This window comes from Phytophthora cinnamomi, assembly GCF_018691715.1.
Source record: "Phytophthora cinnamomi strain GKB4 chromosome Unknown Contig19, whole genome shotgun sequence".
Lineage (NCBI taxonomy): Eukaryota > Oomycota > Peronosporomycetes > Peronosporales > Peronosporaceae > Phytophthora > Phytophthora cinnamomi.
In genome coordinates, this window is record NW_027150952.1 from 1,082,741 (window position 1) to 1,103,315 (window position 20,575).

Sequence of the window (20,575 nt, forward strand, 5' to 3'; positions counted from 1 at the left end):
AAGCACGGCTATATATACAGATACCGTAAACCTGGGAGACCAGCTTTCTGGTTTACATGCCTCACAAACTTTAATTCGTCACGAAATGCACTGGCTCGCGGGATTTTGGGGCCCATTTGATTCGCAGTTCGATGATTTTTGTACTTTGGAAGTTGATTGGGTATGAATGTGGAATTAAGAGCATCTCCACAGGTCGTGAGAAAAAACTAATATTCTGTAGGTAACTCGTCACTTATGCTGCTTTTCCCATTACGGGTCGGCAGCCAACTGACCGATTACATTACATCGTCGACCTTTTTTACGAACACCTACGCGGGAAGCGTTAGCTCCGGCGGCTACCAGCACGAGGCAGTACAGTGGTGACCAGACAGCTACTGGCCCAGACGGGGGTAGGATGGCTGGGAGGAAGCGTTGTCGGCACCGACGGTCTGGTAGCCCCGCAGGCTGCTTCCAGCAAAACCTGGTCAACATGCAGCGGACGAGGGTGTCCTTCGCCCGAGGGCACACGCGATCCCCTTCGCCCCTCGGTCAAGGCGCTACTCGTGCACCTCAACCCCCGTGGTCTCTCTCCACGATCCTGCCGCCCTACTCGCCACTGCCCTCGTATCTTTGTGCGAGCCCCTCCATCGCTTACCTCCTCTTACTGCTCACAGCTAGTCGTCGCCCTCGCTCCGCACTAAAAGTCCGCAGCCTGTGTCTTCGGCACAACGCAATGTATTGTAGTCTTAACTTGCTGCAGCCCTGCAACAAATCGCAACTGAGGGTCGAGCTGCCAGTCCGCAGCTCGCTGTCCCCGCTTACCTATCGCTACCCTACGCATTGGGTGCCTCGTTAACCTACTTGGACCTCTCCCTCTTCGCGCCTCATCACCGTTCTCGCGGCCTCCTGGACTCACGCCGAAGATCTTGCGTCGCCTCTCCTTCTCGCATACGCGTCGTCCGTCTTGCTCGACAGGTCGCCCTCTTAGCGATCTTCTACAGTCTCCCTTCTTCAACCTGGTTCACGCTGCGGTGGCGGTAGCCATCTGGCTCGCCATGGTCACCGTCTGCTGCTTGTCGTACACCTCCGTCACCGACTTGTCCTTGGTGTTCCCCACGACCGACTACGTCAAGTCGACCTCGACGTAACCGTCGCTCACCGGCACTGAGCCGACCAGTGACAGGCCACCCTACTACAATTCGTTCTTTTTAGCGATAAGTTTAACTTGGGCGCTCCACCCGTTTAAGTCAATTGCGGATTTGATCAAGTTCGCTCACGGAGAGGGCGCTGAGTAAATCCATGAAGAAAGCTTAACCCCCGGTTTTGCGGTCAAGACGGAGGTGGCCGCCATACACACACAGCCAACGCCTTCAACTATCTCTGGATCTAGGCACAAGATCAGGCTGTCTGCACGCCATGGACACGCTGACTAGCGGCGCTGATCCGCCTGATGCAGCTCAGCGCTGGTGATTGCAATTGCTCCCTTTTCGCCGAGACTTGCTTTTGCAACTTGTTTCCTTGTTCACTGGATTTTATCCATAGTTGTTAGGGCGATACGAGTGCAGGTGCAAATCACTATATAAACACATACGCCTGAATTACTTATAAAGAAAATGGGAAATTCCAAATTACGTCCGTAATGTTGTACTACCTAATTCCAAAACACATCCGCAGAGAACCGTAGTCACCGTAATAGAAGGCTGCTTGCACCAAGCGTCCCTTGTGATAAAACTCGTACATATATTAAAAACGAGCACACAGACCGAATGCACACCACTATATTACTTCTACAATCCTTTCGGTAGGATGGCTCGCAGCCTTCGTGGGATCGAGGTACCGTTCTAAGAACTACACTACAGGAAGTTGACAAAGACGCTTCTGACAGCGGCAACGGTGAAGACGTATCCACGGAAGGAGAGGGAAGTCCGCGGTTGCAGGGTGCTCCTTCAGCGCCAACCTACTACTCCATCTCACAGTACGCAAGTGATTTGTCTTCCTCGACTACCGCCACACGGCGGCGGCAAATCCCAACAACTTGACGGGTTGTGGAGAAAATGGAAACTGATCATTTTATCTCTCGTCTTCTCGGAGACCGCCTCAGCAGGCCCCACATGAACATGCACGCCTAGTGAACCCACAAACTAGTTCGACCAGACAACTTACAACCTAGGTACACGCTGACATTTCACATCTCGCACCTCACTGGGTGGGTACAACCCAGATCAGAATGCAAAATGTGTCTTATATGCAATACCATAAAATGGTATCGTTGCTATAACATCGCTACGTGTACATATTATATACTCGTAGCGATGTGACGGACCAGTACATCAATACAGTCGCACTGGTACACACTCGAATGTACTCTAAGTTTCTCTCTGGTCTAAGCGTTCCGTGGCTGGCTGGCCACGGGGGACAGTAATTTAACGCTACTTATTAGTGCGCTCCCATGTTAAATACGCATGACAGACGTATTCTGGAATTGGCTCAAAATTACGGACGTAATTTGGAATTTCCCATAAAGAATAACGAACTTGTTGGGTTTTATACCGGTGTGGATAATCCATTATCCAGTTGCGTGTTGCTCGAGTCTTACCTTCGCATGACAAGTCCCTTTAGGGTGCTTATGTAGTTCAGAACGAAACGAAAATATGATAAATTCTAATAATACTTTGCAGTTTTCGATTCGTATCGGTCACAGAGGACGGAAAGTTTCGTTTGCAACGGAACATATTCTAAGATAGAGCGGGAAAGGGGTGGGTGGGTGAAAATCAAGGGCTCTCACACAATGATAGACTCTGACAGTGATGAGGACGTTCTCGATCATTGCGATACGGCTTCAAGGCTACGCCATCGTGAACTATCGGTTGCACCGCCAACGTCAGTGCCGTCTAAGTTTCTGTGTCGTCGTGCTCGGCTCAGTCGATGACACTGTGGTAACTGTAGTGGACGTTTACTCTGTTCCCTGGGTAGGAACGTTTTCTTCTGTTCATCCTTGCATAGACGCATTCACGCTCATCTCGCAATAGCTCTCGATCCAGGCCTGGGATCATAACCTAGCCGAAATGCTAGTGATGAGATGCAGCTGTGTTCCTGTTGCGTAAGTGGACCTTGTGTACTGCGAAGTACAGATACCGCTGATAAACTTAGGCACACGATCAGCTAATACCCCCAACTATGTGATTAAATCGGGTTAGGGAGGTGCACATAAACATGCACGTATCCACCCGACGACCGGCCCGAGCGAGCACCTCCTGGTAAGAGCGTTTACCCCGTTTGAGCAACAACAAGCATGGACTGGATTGATGAGGTGTGGGGGGAGGCAAACGTCGATACCATTGCTCAAAAAGGCACCAGCTATTTTACACTGTAATATCCCATTACTCTTGGATTATCTATACCCTCTATGAACAAAAACGTTGAAGATGCTAAAGTTCCTCAGCGGTATCTGTAGCTTAGGCGAGCGAGAAGTCAATGTTTGCTTTGTTGACAACCAAACTTGGAATGATTCATCTGATTTATTTCCCTACCACGTGCCCTTTCACACGCAACGTGTCGTACACGAGGAGGAAAGATCGTTGGACATGGATGAGCAACATCAACTGACGAAAACCCCTTTGATCGCACGCGTTCCACGTAACGGCGCATGGATCATCTTGTCCCCGCACTAGGCTCCACCCGAGTGACGCTGCTGCATCATATTGCGGAACAGCCGTACGGACATGCACGCTGCAACCTGCAGCAATTCTGCTGACCCCGCATCACTCGCGCTGGACCTGATTTGCCGCTTCCATGTCCTCGACGTTTAGTGCTCGGCGGAGAACCTGGAACCGCTGCGGTCCCAACGCCTTCGTGAAGATGTCCGCAGTGTTTCCCACACTATAGACATACTGGACGTCAATCTACTACTTGTTCATGAACTCGGTGATGTTGCGGCTTTGCTCCGCGAATCACTTCATTCGCTGATAATTCCCAGGTTCTCTGACCACTATGATAGCACTCTGGTTGTCTACGTGGAGGGTCGAGCACGACACTTCTTCGTGACGCATTTTCTTGATCAACTTTCATGTCCACATCAAATTCTCTACACACGTGCTCGTTGCAATCGACTTGAAACTGCAGGTATCCGTAGTCATCTCACCCGGCTACTTGCTCTTGTACATGAACATGCATTCGTTGAGTCGCAACAGGTAACCTGTGATCGGTCGACACGTATCCGAACAATTGGCAATAATCTATATAACGTGGTTGCACGCACAAGTGGCTTGTAGCCACTTGTGGTTCTGGTTTGGATACTTCCTTACCTTGGTGTAAGCTATATCAATGACTACACCACCACAATGAGTGGTCCACACATACGCAAAGATCCTATGGGTAGAAAGCAGCATCTTTCTACCAGTCAGTGACGTGCATATTGACTGGGCTCTGCCAGCAATCCCTTTCATAGATGATACAAAGCCGTGCTTCGCCCGGAATAGTCCTGGATTTTAATATGTAGACTGCTTAGCATGTATAATCGTGCTTTAGTACTGCTATCATATTTTATATCACATAACTTTTACTTTTTCACTCCGACGGCATTCTATGAAACTAATATTAATTTGTGAATCCCGGCCAAATTTGTCGAAATCGGTAACCAATCGACCAGAGAAATTTCGAATCGATACAATTTCATCAAGCAAGCCTGGAATATTTACTGGCATGCATATTTGCACCAAGTATCTACTTCGTAGTCCTAAGTATGGGTTTGATATTGCAATTTTACTGCTGAGTTGACTCGCGCGAGCTGCGCGATGGTCCAAGATTGTCCGAGTTATTCGTCAGATAATTTTGTTCTACACCCAAAAGCAGCTATGGTTGCACTTTCAATGCCTGCGTAGCGGGTTTTGATCGCGTTTAATGGTTTAGTTTGGCAAATGGCCAGCAAATAATTTATTTGCTCGTAAATTGAGCGAATTGCTGAACCAAAATTGAGGCTTACACGAGTTTCCTTCTAGTTTTCGAACCGCAAGAGAAGGTTTGGAGTTGCATAGAGTTAAAGGTTGAAATTACTGATCCTTGCGCCGACACCCATTGACTACAAAACGTTGTGTGTCACGGGTACAATCCCGTGGATTGACAAGACGCCGTCGCAACTCCTGAGCCAACGGCCTCGGAGGTTACGAGCTTTTCCTCGGCGCTGATCTGCTCGATCGCAGGTCTGTGTTGGTTTTCACTTTTACTACTCTACATTTTATAGTAGCTCCAGCTGTAGGCTCGCAGCCACTCTAAACATCAATCAGTCTTCATTTTTCCAACTATCGTAGACTCATCCACGTCGTCTTCTAACAGAGCACGTGACAATTTCGAAATTAGAGTGAAAACTCTGAAGAAACCGACTATAACTACGCTCGACTCCCTCGATGGGCAAGAAGACCTCTCGATACCCTGAAGATCAGTCTCCCAACATGGGGCCCCGACGGTCGCCTCGAAACGACGACTACTCAGCAACATGCGTCGAGCCAGATTCCCAAGAGCAGAGCATACCGACCCAAGGAGCAAGGAGGGAGCAGGTCCCTGCCGGGGAAAAAGCCCAGGCCAACCCACCGACATTCAACTCGGCTCCTTCGACCCCCTCAATGGAACATATGATGGCCCAGATGCTCCAGATGATGTCGGTGCAGCAGCAGTCCTTGCTGGTGAGCCAACAAAATATGCAGGAATCGGTTCTCAATAACCAGCAGCAAATGCAGGAGTTCATGGTCCAGTAGGCCGCTTTTCAGAGCGAGATGCTTGCACAGCAGTCGAGAGCAAACCAACAGAAGCAACGAGCTAACCCACCCAAGTTCCTCGGCAAGCAGGACGAGGACTTGGAGTTGTGGATTTTTCAAAACGAAGAGCACTTCGCTGCCTACACGACCGAGCGAGAAAGTAACGACTCGCGGTTTGTTGATATGGTGGTCCCCTTTCTTGGTCCCGACGTAATGTCGTGGTACCGAGAATTTAAAGCCTCGGTCGGCGAAGCACCTCGGACATGGTCCTTGTTCAAGGAACATATTAGGGCTCGGTTCCGTGACAGTGATTTTGAGTACAAGCTGCTCACGAAGATGTATGAATCGCAAGTGACGGGGCCGCAGCAGGAGTATACGTCGAAATTCATGCTCCTGTTGTCGCAAGCCTCCGTCGAGATTCCCGACGTGATCAAACGTTGGTTTTATCCACAAAATATCCGGGCGGACACAAGCTCATACATATGCCAGAATATCCCGACGAACCTGCAAGACACTATTGAGCACGCGCAGCGGTTCGAAGATGCCCGAAAGCCAAGTCGTACTCGCGCTTCGGCCGGATTGCCAGGCGCCAACATGACAGGCCACCAGGGTGGTCGCCAGCAGCAATGACGTGGACCCAGTGCAGGAGGGTCCCCACATCCCCGACCAACACCGCCAGTGAGCCAGCGTCCGATCGCAGGAAGTCCCAAAGTAACGTGCTTCACCTGCGGCGCCAAGGGCCACAAGTCGCCAGACTGCCCGAGGAAGGGCACTGGCGCAAAAAAACTAGGCATCTCGGCGGGCTGGCGCCCCGCCGAGAGAGGCTGCACTACCAAAGACCATACGGTAACACCACAGCCAGCCTCTGCGACTCAGCACGCTTTCGCCTATGAGCGCGATGACGCAGTGCTGAGTCGTCAGAAAAATCTCTTTATGGTTACTTGGAGCAGTCGGTATCCGTGAATGACACCACTGTCTCCGCTTTTATCGATTCAGGAGCATCCTTCAACGCTATCACACCCGCGCTGGCAGAGAAACTCAACCTTGAAGTCAAGAAGCATAACCACCCCCTGAAGTTAAAACTGGGAGCAGGCCGCGTCTCATTCGTCCCCCGACGCACATGCACTCTGTCCGTACAGCTTCCACAAATTTGTCGCTATAATTTCACGTCGTTCGTCTTAAAGGTGCCTGAATCTCAAGATGTATTACTGGGTATGCCTTGGTTGGTCGAGGTAAATCCCTTAATCGACTGGTCCAAGCGAGTAATTACACCAAGGTCAACACCGGACAGTAGCCATGGGGTACAGTCGTTGCCATTTAAGCCATGCGCGCCACGACAGAAAGCTCGTCGCATCGCTGGACAGTGCTCCTCGCAAATTCGATACCATTCTCCTGTCAGAGAGGATCTTGCACTCCTACAATTTTACTTTCAGCACGGCCACGATGGTACGCAGGGCCGAACTCGAATTGTTCAGAGTCGTGATATTGCCAAGCTACAAGGTTAGAAGAATAACGAGTTTTGTCTTTTTATTACGTCTGAGACAGCGAGATCGAAAGCTGACGACGCATGGTGTGCTCTGAAGAACTCACTCGCTTATCCTGTCATCAGCAAGTACCACGATCGAGTGTTTCGTTCCACACTGCCTAACGCTCCTCCTACCCGACACGAAGGCATGGACGCCACAATCGAAGTTGCAGATTCCACACCTGGTCACCGAAAACAATTCCCGCTCTCTCCGGAGCAGAGGGCGGCAATTCAAGCGTGGGTTCGCGAGATGCTACAAGCATGAATCATTAGATCATCATCTTCACCCTACTGTGCGCCCACATTCTGCGTGCGCAAAAGTTCCGGTGAGTGGAGGATTGTACACGACCTCCGAGGTCTGAACTCGAAGATCAAAGTTCCGGCGAATCCGATCCCGCGCAAGGACGAGATATTGCGCGCAATGGCCCGCGGAAAAATATTTTCCTCGATGGAACTCCTTTGGGGGGTTTATCAAGTGAAACTAAGCGAAAATTCCATCCCATATACGGCTTTCGCAACACCGGACGGGCTGTTCGAGTACCTCGTCACTCCGATGGGTATCTCTAGCAGTCCATCGTGTTTCAACCGACTAGTCCAAGCGATTATCTCGGAGTTTAACATTTTCTGTCAAACCTATTTTGACGATCTGTTTGTGTTCACCGAAACCGAGTCGATGGAAGAACATCTTGCAGCTCTCGACAAAGTATTGGAGCGATGTGCACAAGAGAACCTCTATATCAAGATTGGAAATTGTGTATTTTGCCAGCCCGAGATCCCTTGCCTTGGCGACTACATCCGACGAGACGGTGTGCGAATGGATCCTAAGAAGTGCGAAAGTATCCGCAACTGGCCACTGTCCCAAACTAAGCGCGACATGGAAGCGTTCATCAGAACCTGTGTCTACGTGGTGCGATTTTGTGATGGATTCGCTGAGCAAGTGGCGCTATTAACAGAACTGACCCGAAACAAGTGTCCTCAGAACCCTATCACACTCAGCCCCAAACAGCTTGAGGCCTTCTCGACGCTCAAGGACAAGCTGACCTCACCACCCGTCCTTGCCCATCCAGACTTTTCAAAACCCTTCCACGTTAACGTCGATGCATCAGACTTTGCAGTGGGCGGCTACCTCTTCCAACTTGGCGACAACGGAAGCGTGCAGGTCATCGCTTATGGCGGACGCAAGTTGACGAAGCCGGAGCTAGTTTACCCAACGCGCGAGAAAGAATTGTTGGCGGCGTTGCATGCGATGCGGATGTGGAAGGTCTACCTGCTAGATCGACCCTTCTTCCAGAATACGGATCATCATCACACGATCGAGAGCATCTTCCAGCAGCAAACATGCTCCCAGCGCTTAGCACGGTGGCTAAACGAACTTTCTTTATTTCAACCGCTTTTCAAATGGGTGCCAGGCAACACGAACATCGTCGCCGACGCGATCTCAAGACGAGCGGACTGGAACGACGGAACTGCTCGAGCTATTAGCCTCTCGACTTTAATCAACTCTATGGCTGCTAGGGGGTCACCAGACGCCGATGAAATATTACTTCATCAGGCGGCACAAGCCATGGATATTGAGCGTGAATGTCACCGGGGTATGCTGCAGACAAGTATTTCGGCCCAATAATGCGCGACCTTCTTGCCGATAATGCACCATCAAGTCGCCGCTGTCGGCGGTTCACCCTCGACTACGGTTTGCTATATTTCAAGTTAAGGCCGACGTCAGCTCGAAGGCTGTGTATTCCCAACGTCCCAGGCCTCCGCAAATGTATTCTTTTTGAGGAACACGACGTCCCAACTCGCGGCCACCCAGGGCAAGCCAAGACTTTGCTGCACGTCCTTGAGAAATTCTACTGGAAGGGCATGGCTACTACGGTTGACCATTACGTTTCATCGTGCGAGCTTTGCCAACGGAACAAAGCTGTGCGTGGGAAAGCTGCGGGGCTCTTGCATCCCCTTGAAATTCCGGAAAGTAGGTGGCTGGACATCAGCATGGACTTCCTGACACCGCTACCCACCACCGCTAACGGCTACGATGCGGCACTCGTTATTGTTGATCGCCTGACCAAGAGAGCGCAATTCCTAGCTACGCATGCGACCGCAACGGCGGCCTCGACTGCTCAGTTATTTTGCTCTTCTTACCAGCGTTTGCATGGGCTACCACGCTCAATCGTCTCCGATCGAGACTCAAAATTTAGTGCAGCTCTGTGGCGCTCCATCATGGAGCTCCAAGGTACTCCTCTGCACCTAAGTACTGCGTTCAAACCCTCAACGGATGGACAATATGAGGTGACGGTCAAGTTTGTCAGTGAATATTTACGACACTTCGTAAACCCACACCAAGACAATTGGGACCAGCTCCTCCCGCTCGCCGAATTCGCCTAAACTCGCGGGTGCATTCTTCGATTGGTATGTCGCCTTTTATAGCGGACCTCGGGTACCAGCCGCGCTCCGTTGCGAATTGCTCTGTTCCTGGGTCTCTGTCGACCCGAGCGTCCACGTTCGTGCTACACCAACAAGCAATTCTAGCTGAAGCCCAAGATGCCATGGCGGCAGCACAATTTAGCTGGCATGACCCCTATGACCGCAATAGGCCAGTCGTCAACTTCGCGGTTGGTGACAGTGTACTACTTGATACCCGAAATCTCGACGTCAGTCACATGGGCATGGACGGCAAGCGAAAAGTCGCTGCGCGCTATATTGGACCCTATCGGATACTTAGTATCGCGGGACCGACCACATATCGCTAGAACTACCGCCGGGTTTGCGACTTCACCCGATTATCACATCTCCCGTCTACGGTCGTATCATCGCGACCGCGATCCCCACCGCGAGACTCGCGTCCAACCAGTTCTCGTCGCGGACGGGTCTGAGGGACGTCTTGTCGCCGACATTCTGCGCCATCGAACTCACCATGGCGTTCGCCAATTCAAGGTTCAGTGGCTGAACTCGTCGACCAAGCCATCATGGGAACCTCTTTGCAACTTGCTCCAGGTGTTGGCATTAGTTCGTCATTATGTGGACAAATTGCCGCCTACACGAGCTACGGCGCTTCTGAAGGAGGAAGTGTCACGGGCACAATCCCGTGGATTGACAAGACGCCGTCGCAACTCCTGAGCCAACGGCCTCGGAGGTTACGAGCTTTTCCTCGGCGCTTATCTGCTCGATTGCAGGTCTGCGTTGGTTTTCACTTTTACTACTCTACATTTTATAGTAGCTCCAGCTGTAGGCTCGCAGCCACTCTAAACATCAATCAGTCTTCATTTTTCCAACTATCGTAGACTCATCCACGTCGTCTTCTAACAGAGCACGTGACATTGTGCACATTTATAAAATCATGGGCGAATGGATGAGCACTGCATAAACGATAGTGGGTTCCTTAAACATGCCTAGACTAACTGAAAGCAATTGTTTGGAACGAGTTTGTTGCCGTTCGTAGCCTCACGACATGGATACATTGCTCAGGCACTGCTTCGTCAGTCAAGCAAACGAGGCCTGTGCGTCATTGATGGTAACCACACCATTTCACAGCCAAATTGAGAATTTGTAGGATCAAAACGAGAAACGACCAACACAGGATTCGCTGTCCTCGGTATTGTCTTCGATCGCTGTTGCATAGAGACCCCAAATACGACATACACTGTATTTTCTGGTTACTGCTGGCTCTCTGGTTGGAGCGTCAAGCAGTCATTTTCTCGTTTTGATTGTAGATTTGCTCAATTTGATCGTGATACGGTGTGTACACCCGTCATAGTGCATGCAACTATTGGTAGAATGTGTCGGGATGCTCTCTAGGCTATGACAACTGGTTGGTAAGGTACATGCGTAGGCGAATTCGTGCTAGAAAAAGTAGTGGTCTCGAGTAAGACGTCGTAGATAGTTTGAAGGAACTGCAAGCAGACAATACGTTGCACAGTTATTAGTCTAATATAAATTTCAATAGTGTTTACAGAGTGCATGGTAATGGAAACTGTTGGAGAATCTTAAAGTGATTTATTTGTTGCCCAGTGTACGAGATGAAATCTAGAAGCTTGCTGAGTGTTTTCAGAGGGCCGAGCTGGATCTTCCAACACTTCCCCGCCAGCGTTGGCCATCGACGGAATATGTTGAACCCCAATAGCACCCCGAAGTTCTTGGAATCGAGTTGTAGGTAGCGACTTTGTGAGTCCATCAGCAAGCATTAAAGTTGTCGGACAATACTCGAGCACCAATTCGCCGCTAGCCACAGCATCTCTGATCGAGAAAAAATTACAATCGGCTGTCTTTTGAGCTTCTGATGACTTGCCATTTGTCAGTCGCTTGAATGTGGACATATTATCAATCATGGCAGGAATTACAATTGCGGTGTTGATTTCCAGCCACCGTTTCACTAGCATCGACGTCCACCGAGCTTCCTCCACGCCATCATCTGCAGCAATGTATTGTCGTGTAGGAACACTCGCTAATTTATATAAAGCACACTTTCCCCACCACCAACACCCACCAAGTCACCGAAGACTCAATGGGCTTGTTAGGGTTAAAACCGGAAGGACCAGGAACTTTCCCTTGAACCGGGTTGATGTTTCCTTTGTGTACCGAGCTTCCGCTAGTCGACCAACAGTAGACTCAGCGTCACTAGCCACGAGCAAAGTCTAGCACGCTCTCGCACACAAAATATACCTCGCAGGCCCTCAGAATGAAGGGCCCCGGTCCTTCACGGTGTGATACGAGGGTGCCAGAGCTAAACTCCGGCGGGAAGATACAAACGGAGTGCGCTCTCGCTCCTCCAGTTCCTGGCGACGACTCGTCGCTACCAATACACCGGCCACTAACTCTTGGCCCTGCCAGGGATGAACACACGCTACACTAGTAGATGTGCGCGCCGACAGTCATAATCGTACTTACCAGGTTTACCTTGAGCTGCCGGTCGTTCACTGCAGGCACCGGTGTCGCCCTTGCGTGGTTGGGAGGAAAAGCTGTTCTGTTATTGTTGCCCGAAGCCTTATCTTGTCTTCTCTTAAGTTTCCTATCGATCAATACAAATATCAAGTATAAACGCGTCCGTTTTGGACCGCAAGTTGTAACTCACGACTCTTCGGCGCTTTCTCTGCGACGTGGCGGAGTTACCGACGACTCAAACGGCCGCTGAAACTCCACCGACGACTGGGGACAGGCGCCGACGACTCATAAGTTCGGATCTTGCCAGTACGTTCGCACCGTACTTAGCGAGCTGCAATCACCCGCGCTTGACTTGGGGCCGTCAACGAGTCATCGTCACCGGCCTATTTAGGCGAATCAGCGACCGGGGAGTTCGATCCAATGACTGGCGATGGGATTTGACTTGCCAGTTGGCGCCGGCGCCTCGAGTCTTCTCCGCATCCTGTCTCGGCTCCATTTCTCGACACCACAGAATGCGGCAATAGTGGAAGACTTTGAAACTATTCGTTGTCGTTTGGTTTGGCAAGGGACCGGACAACGAAAAACCTGAACGTCGACACCGGAAATTGACCGACGATCTTCTTCATTATTCGCCCAATCTGCATCGGTGTACACCCGCCCAGGTGGATCCGAATTTGAACGGCGATATACTACACCATAACCCAGAGTATTGTTCACGTAGCGTACAATATTTTCCACGGCGATCCAATGCGATTGTGACGGGTTTGAAGCTTGGGCTGCGATTTGATTCATCGCAAAAGAAATGTCTAGATGCGTCACCCTTGCCAAGTATAGAAGTGCACCTACTGCTTGTCGATAGGGTGAATCTCCCGCAGACTCGTCTTCTTCATTTTTGGTATACAGCATACAGCCACGATCCATCGGGGTTTTCCTTGGCCGGCACCCAGCCATGTCAAAACGTTTTGCAATTTCTACTGCGAAATTTGGCTGGTCTAAAGTTGTGACACCTCAATACGGATTCGGATTCCAAGAAACCAACTAATATAACCAAGATCCTTTACACCGTACTTCGCCTTTAGTGAATTCATGATCTTGAGCATATCTTCTTCGTGTCGATAACCTATAAGAATATCATCAACGTACAAAAGTACAATTAAACCTGTGGTGAGATCGACATACGAACACGGATCTTCGCGAGTTGGTTGTAAACCTAACATATGAGAAACGCATTAATTTCTGCATTCCATTCACGGCCTGCTTAAGACCCTACAGCGCCTTTTTAAGTCTCCACACATGTGTAGGACTACTCTCCTCAAAACCGGTATGCTGACGAATGTGATCCATTTCATTCAGCTTCGCCTTAACATACGCCGTAGAAACATCGCATTGACGCAGTAGCAGTCCCATTTGGGTAACCAATGCTAGGAAGACGCGGATAGAGTTCACGCGGGCCACGAGAGCGTAGGTTTCAAAATTGTATTTTAGGAACTCTTGAGAGAAACCTTGGGCACAAATCCGTGCTTTGAGTTTATCAAGTTTTCTTTCGCGGTTCAATTTTACTCGAAATGCAACTGTGGAACCAATTACATTTGCCCAACCGGTGGTTCAACTAATTCAAAGGTATCGTTGTCTCGAAGTGCCTTGATCTCGTCACGTATCACTTTTTCCCATTTAGCCCAGTGTTTAGAAGCCCGTACTTCTCGTAACGAAAGTGGCGCTTGAATTATTTCGTTAATCAGGGCGGTTGCAGCAAGCGACAGGGTCATACGGTTCCGCTGGAATCTTCGAAGTGGTGACTGCGAGGGGTTGAGTATCTAATTGTTGTTCGATACTCGTAGCGTTGGTCCACGCCGTGTCTGGAACTTATCCATCGTCGCTCTCTGTAATGGCACTTGATGTGAGCCTTGAACATTACAGCTTGTGTTGGCATCGTCGGTATCATCGTCGTCTACGAGTTGGAAAGGGACTTCCCCGTCTTCCGCGTATTTGGCATGACGCTGGGGTGGCTCTAGAAATACAACAGAGCGACTATGCACAACACGACGATGACTTCCAGTGACGTCAACGAAATACCCCTTTCGCTGAAGTTCACTTCCAATGAAAATATCGCTCTGTCCTTTATGTCGGAATTGGTATGCTGTTGATTTTTGATCGTTGGAAAGGAGAACTACGCAGCGTTGACCAAAATTTTAATGATCTTCACATCTGGCTTACGACCCCAGAATTTTATGTAGGGAGTCAAAAGTGTATCACCCTTCGATAGGACTCGATTTCGGGAAAACACGACGCGGCGGACTGCATACTCCCACAAATAATGCGGGATTGCAGCTTGTAACATCAGTGCTCTTGCTCCATCTGCCAAAGTCCGATGTGTTCGTTCAATCACTGCATTTTGATCGTGAGCGTCAGGCTCAGACTTTTCTACCGCTAGTCCTTCCTCCTCGCACGCTTGTATGAAATCATGTCCTACGAACTCTCCACCGTTATCGGAACGAAAATTCTTAATGTTTTTGCCGGTATTACGAAAACGACGGTTCACCAAGTTCATGTACACACGGAAACGTGGTGCGTCTTCACTTTTGCTTTTGAGGAAGTAGACTGTCGTGTGTCCCATCCACTTAAGGGCAAGAAAATATCTATTTCCGTTGTAACTTCGTTTGAAAGGACCAGCTAGGTCACCGTGACATACTTCGTCTTGAGTTTCTTTTGAGCGGGTAGGTTGGCGTGGAGCGGGGGCCTGGGTGATTTTGCTCAATGCACAACTTCACATGTTGTTGCTGTCGTATGTCTGCCGATAATCTTTAACCCTTTAACGGCGTTTGACTTTGATAGCTCTACAATCGCAGGATAATTGAGGTGATTTAGCCGTTGATGCCAATCTTCAATTGAGTTTGGACGCAGGGCTGCTGAAGCAGTTGCGAGCGCTAACTTCAGTGTATACACTCCACGCGAAATTGAACCACGTAGAATGGGCTTGCCATAAATTAAGCACTCGCTGTCAGTAAATTCGACTTTATATCCCATGTCAATCAGGTTTTTCACAGATATTATGTGTAACGGGGTTACACGCACAAGTGGCTGCAAGCCACTTGTGAATTTAACAGATAGGTTATCTGTTAAAAGTTTTGGATACTTCCTCACCTTGGTGTAAGACACACCAATGGATACATTGAAGTGGACCACCACAGTGAATGGTCCACACATACCCAAAAGATCCTATTGGTAGAAAGCAGCATCTTTCTACCAATCAAAGTCATGCATATTAGCGGGGCTCTGACAGCCAGCCACTGCCAACCCTTTCATAGATGATAAACAGTTTTTAGCAGATTTTAGAGGAAGATCAATTTACAAACAATACAGTTCTCATTTTACCTAATCTAAGTCACTTGGAGTCCTTTCTTACTTAACTCATATTTGTGTATTCAAATATAATTAACCTAAGTAATTACTAAGTACTTACGCTTCCTCATACACGTTGCGCAACGTGTAAGCCAAAGTAGTGAGTCAAGTTAGACCCACTACACCTGGTAGCACTTTGTAGTCCGTCCAACGACCGACTGCTTGACGTTCGTACGCGGTGTACGAACGCGGAGCCGAGAACCACATGAGCACGGAGGTGCCCATGGAGAGCTCCAACACGCCTGCAACGCATGTTGCACGCGCTGACTGCCCCCACCTGTCTGACCCAGAGTGGGAGGCCCTCCAACGACTGTCAACAGTCATTGGAGAAGCGGCGATAGCCACGATGCTGCGTACGCTATCGCCGACGGAGCAACATGGTGTTGCTCTGGGGTTCATCATGAAGGAGCAGCGTGATGCTGCTTCCTCAGTGACGGCGTCGTCAGGGACGACACCGCGTGCTCAACCATTAAAGTTGAGCGTAAGCAATTACGTGGGAAGAGAGGGCGAGCCTCTCCTCCGATGGCTTGTCGAGCTTGACACAGCCATAGCGGCTCGACGCATCGTCGACCCGCTGTCGAAGGTCGCATTCGCCATGTCCTGCCTTGGCGGACGCGCAAGGAGTTGGGCGTATGGACGCCGACTCTCCGATCCTACGTGCTTCAGCACGTACGAAGTGTTCAAAGAGGAGCTCAAACAAGCGTTTGAGCCCCCGCAAAACGAGTTCCGGTCGAGGGCGGAGTTCCTCGACCTTCAGCAGGGTAAGCATGACGTCCATGCTTACGCGCAGCGCGCACGATATTTGGTATCAAATATCGTGACTAACCCGATTGACGAGGCGACCAAGGTCGTCACGTTCATGAAAGGACTTAGAGATGGGCCCGTGAAGACCTATCTCTTCCGAGAGTACCCGAGTACTCTCGAAGCTGCAATTACTCTTGCCATGCAAGAAGAGTTTAGCCTGCGACAGGCTAAACTGCATGCGAACGTGCCGAGGCCGCAACCGCGCCCGGTAGCGTGGACGGGAGGTCCGGAGCCAATGGACCTCTCGAGCGCAACAACTGCTGGTTACCAGCAGCAGGGAGGCAACGTGCGATGCTTTCGTTGCGGAAGGATCGGTCACTTTGCACGGGAGTGCACAGCTCCCATGCCCCCTGGAGGTGGCCGTCGTGGCGATGCTAGGCATCGCCGCGGACCAACAAAAAACGCGAACATCCAGTAGGCGCGGGGCGCCCTACTGGTAATGCAGTCGCGCGTGCCGATATCGGGCACGCGACACTGAGGACTGCAGCCCCCAGTGAGACCAGCTCTCACTGCAAGAAACAAGATGACAGGCCGAACCTGGTCATCTTGAAGGTTTACTCAAAGAGAGCGAGTGACTCTCTTCGCGCTCTGGTAGATTCAGGCGCGTCGAACAACTTTGCTCGACTACGATGCCTGCCGAGACTTGACTTCGAGGAGGTAAATGTACCTCGAAGTCTTCTGGAGGTACGACTGGCCACAGGTGCCATCGTGAAGACCGAGAAGCGCGTCGTGAACGTGCGCTTCTCGTACAAACAACGAGTGTTTGTCGAACACTTTATCGTCCTGGACCGCAGCGCGCGCACCAGCAGGTGCGCGCGGCTCACCAGTCGAGACAACGCTTTATGCTGCTGTCCCGGAGTGCCCAAGGGGTGCGCGAGGATGCGCACAAGAGGAATCCACGTCGGCAATGCTGCCGACGTCGGAAGGAAAAGATGTGTCGGTTCCGGGAACCAACACTCGCGTTCAAGTGCGCATGGGACAGTCCCTGACCCGAAGAGGTCAGGTCGACAACGACGCGTCGGCTCCGGGAGCCGACGCACCCTCGGTCATGAGGGGCTCCGCCAATGATTGGCGTCGAGGTGACGAAGGCGTGTCAACTCCGGGAGTTGACGCTGCAAACAGTGCGGACGGTTGCAAACGTACCGCACTGACGCAATTTGCATGCTGTCGTGCAGCCCGGCTGCACGACGAAGCGTCATGCAGTCAAGCCGGGCTTGATACCGCGCGTTCGCAGACAGCGTCCGCCGGCGAAGGGAAACATTTCCGTGCAGCCGGGCTGCACGAAGGAAAATGCGGTCAAGCCGGGCTTGATACCGCGCGCCCGCGGACAGGGTCCGCCGGCGAACAACTGTCCACGGCCGGGCCTGGACAAGAAGAACAACTGTGCGGAGCCGGGCTCCGCACAACAAGAAGACGGCGCAAGCGGAAAACGCTGCGCAAGTCTCGGTCCGGGACCGAGACGCAACAGGAGCAGTCTGCTGGGCAGACTGCGGCGGTGACGCCGAATGTCAAGACGCTAAGCGTCTTGACGCACACCGATACTGGATTTCAGTATCGCGAGATGAAACTCGCTAGTCCTCCGACGATGGCGTCGGAGTTGACTTCGCTTCCAGCCATGAGCTGGAAGCGCTTCACGCGCGACTTGCACGATGGACGCATCGAGCAAGTCTGCGTTCTTTCGGACAGCGAAAGAACGGAGAGCGAGAGCGAAGAGCTGAGGCAGCTCTTCATGGGAAGTACCACTGAGAGTGAAGACACTCTCAGTGCGAAGACGAAGCGAGAGCGCTTCGAGAAGCAAGGCTGGGACTCGCTGAAATCGAGTCCCTAATACGAATTGTTGAGGGAGTACAAAGACGTACTCCCGGAAGAGATTCCTGCGGAGCTTCCGCAGGATAAGGGCATTCAGCACGAGATTGATCTCGTGCCGGGCACGAAGTACTGTGTCACGCGGCAGTGGCCACTGCCGCGAGAGCAAGTAAAAGCAATTGACGACTTCTTTGAAAGTCGTCGCAAAGCAGGACAAGTGCGGGAATCAAAGTCCCCGCACAGTGCTCCGACGTTCTGTGTCAAAAAGCCACAGGGCGGATGGCGCATCGTTCATGCCTACAACAAGCTGAACGATGCGACGGTACCGGCGCAGACGCCGATACCGCGAAAAGATGTTATCATCGATTCGATGGCCGGGAGCACCGTTTACAGTGCTCTCGACTTGCGAGATGGATTCGATCAAATCCTAATGCGTGAGAGCGACATCCCTCTCACGGCAGTGAGCACGCCAAGCGGCATGCTCTGGAAATGGCTAGTAATGCCACAGGGGCTTAAGAATGCCCCTGCGACTTTCAACAGGTGCGTGACGCACTGGTTGCGCTCGGTGCGCGACTTCGCACCGAGCTACTTCGATGATGTGTTCATCCACAGCCGGGCTGTGGACGGGAAGACCGACGTAGATATGCACAGGGTGCATCTCCGGAAGCGACTTGAGCTTATGCGAAAGCATAAGCTCTACGCGAACCTGAAGAAGTGTATCTTCGGGGCGAGCGAGATACCCGTCCTCGGGTGTCTCGTAGGGAAGAATGGTGTTCGCCCTGACCCGGAAAAGGTCAGGGTGGTCAATGAATGGCCAACGCCTTCAAGTGTCAAGGAACTGAGGCAGTTCCTTGGCTTGGCCACGTACTTGTGCAAGTACGTGGAGGATTATGCGGGCAAGATCCGCCCGCTATCACAGCTTCTTAAGAAAGAAGCTGTGTGGAATTGGACACCCGATTGCCAAAAGGCATTCGATGCAGTCAAGCGGGGCTTGACTGAGGCGCCGATCTTGGCAGTGGCTGACCAAGATCGTCCATTTCACGTCGTATGTGACGCATCCGACTTCGCGATCGGATGCGCGTTGATGCAGCACGATCACGAGGGCCGTGATCGTGTCGTCTACTGCCAATCGCGTCAGCTGAAGCCAGCTGAGCGCAACTATCCGGTGCATGACAAGGAACTCCTTGCCATGAAATACGCACTCGCAAAGTTCCGAGTGTATTTGCTTGGAAGTAGACCGTTTGTGGTCTACACCGACCATGCATCACTGCGCACCTCAGTGAAATCGCCACATATATCACAAAGAATGGCGAGAGGCTCTCATTCTTTGCGGAATATAACCTCCGGGTCGAGTGCAAATCCGGAAGATTGAATGTGGTGGCCGACGCGTTATCACGTCGGCCGGACTATGCAGAAGCTGTCGACGTCAATGCCATTGACGCCATGCGATCGAGCAAACCCACATCATCTCTGTTAGATGACGTGAAGGCCGCGTACGCGCACGACGCGGACGCGAAGCTCTTGCTGGCCTATGGCACAGCGCCTTCTGACAAGTCCCGTCAGAAGCTGCCCAAGCACCTTCGAGCGCGTGCACACCGCTTTCGTGTGCACGACGGACTACTGCTTTACAATGCAGTCGACGACAACGCGGATCGCGTGGTAGTGCCAAATGACCATGACCTGCGACTCAGGATCATGTACGAGTATCATGATGCCCCGACTGCGGGACATCTCGGACGTGAGAAGACTTACGTCCTTCTCACGCGCGACTTCTACTGGCACCACCAGTATAAGTGGGTGCGCAAGTACATCCGTGCTTGCGAGGTATGTCAACGCGTAAAGCCTGCGCCATTCGCGCAGGCTCCACTGCAATCACTACCGACTCCGTCGGAGTGTTGGAAGTCCATGTCTTTGGACTTCATCTTTGGTCTTCCCCCGGTTAGCGGAGGGAACACCGGTGTTGTGGTCTTCGTCGACCGCTTCAACAAGATGGTACATCTTGCTGCGGTGCCGGCAGAAGTGACCGCGAAGCAGACGGCCCGTCTGTTCGTCGACATGGTGTTCAAACACCATGGCTTGCCGACCAACATTGTGTCGGACCGAGACCCGCGCTTCACAGCGAACCTGTGGTAAGAAGTGTTCACACTTCTTGGGAGCCAACTTTCAATGTCGACTGCGGACCATCCGCAGACAGATGGCCAAACCGAGCGCGTGAATCGCGTGCTCGTCGATATGTTGAAGAGCTACGCTCACTCGTTCCAATACTGGAGCGAGTGCTTATCGAAGGCAGAGTTTGCCATCAACAACTCAGTGCATGCCTCGACCAGGCATACGCCGTTCTACGTGAATGCCATGCGGCATCCACGCCTACCGAGTTTACTCGGAGTGATGGCTCCCACTTTAAGTGGGGGAGGATCTACGACTGCAATACAGCAGC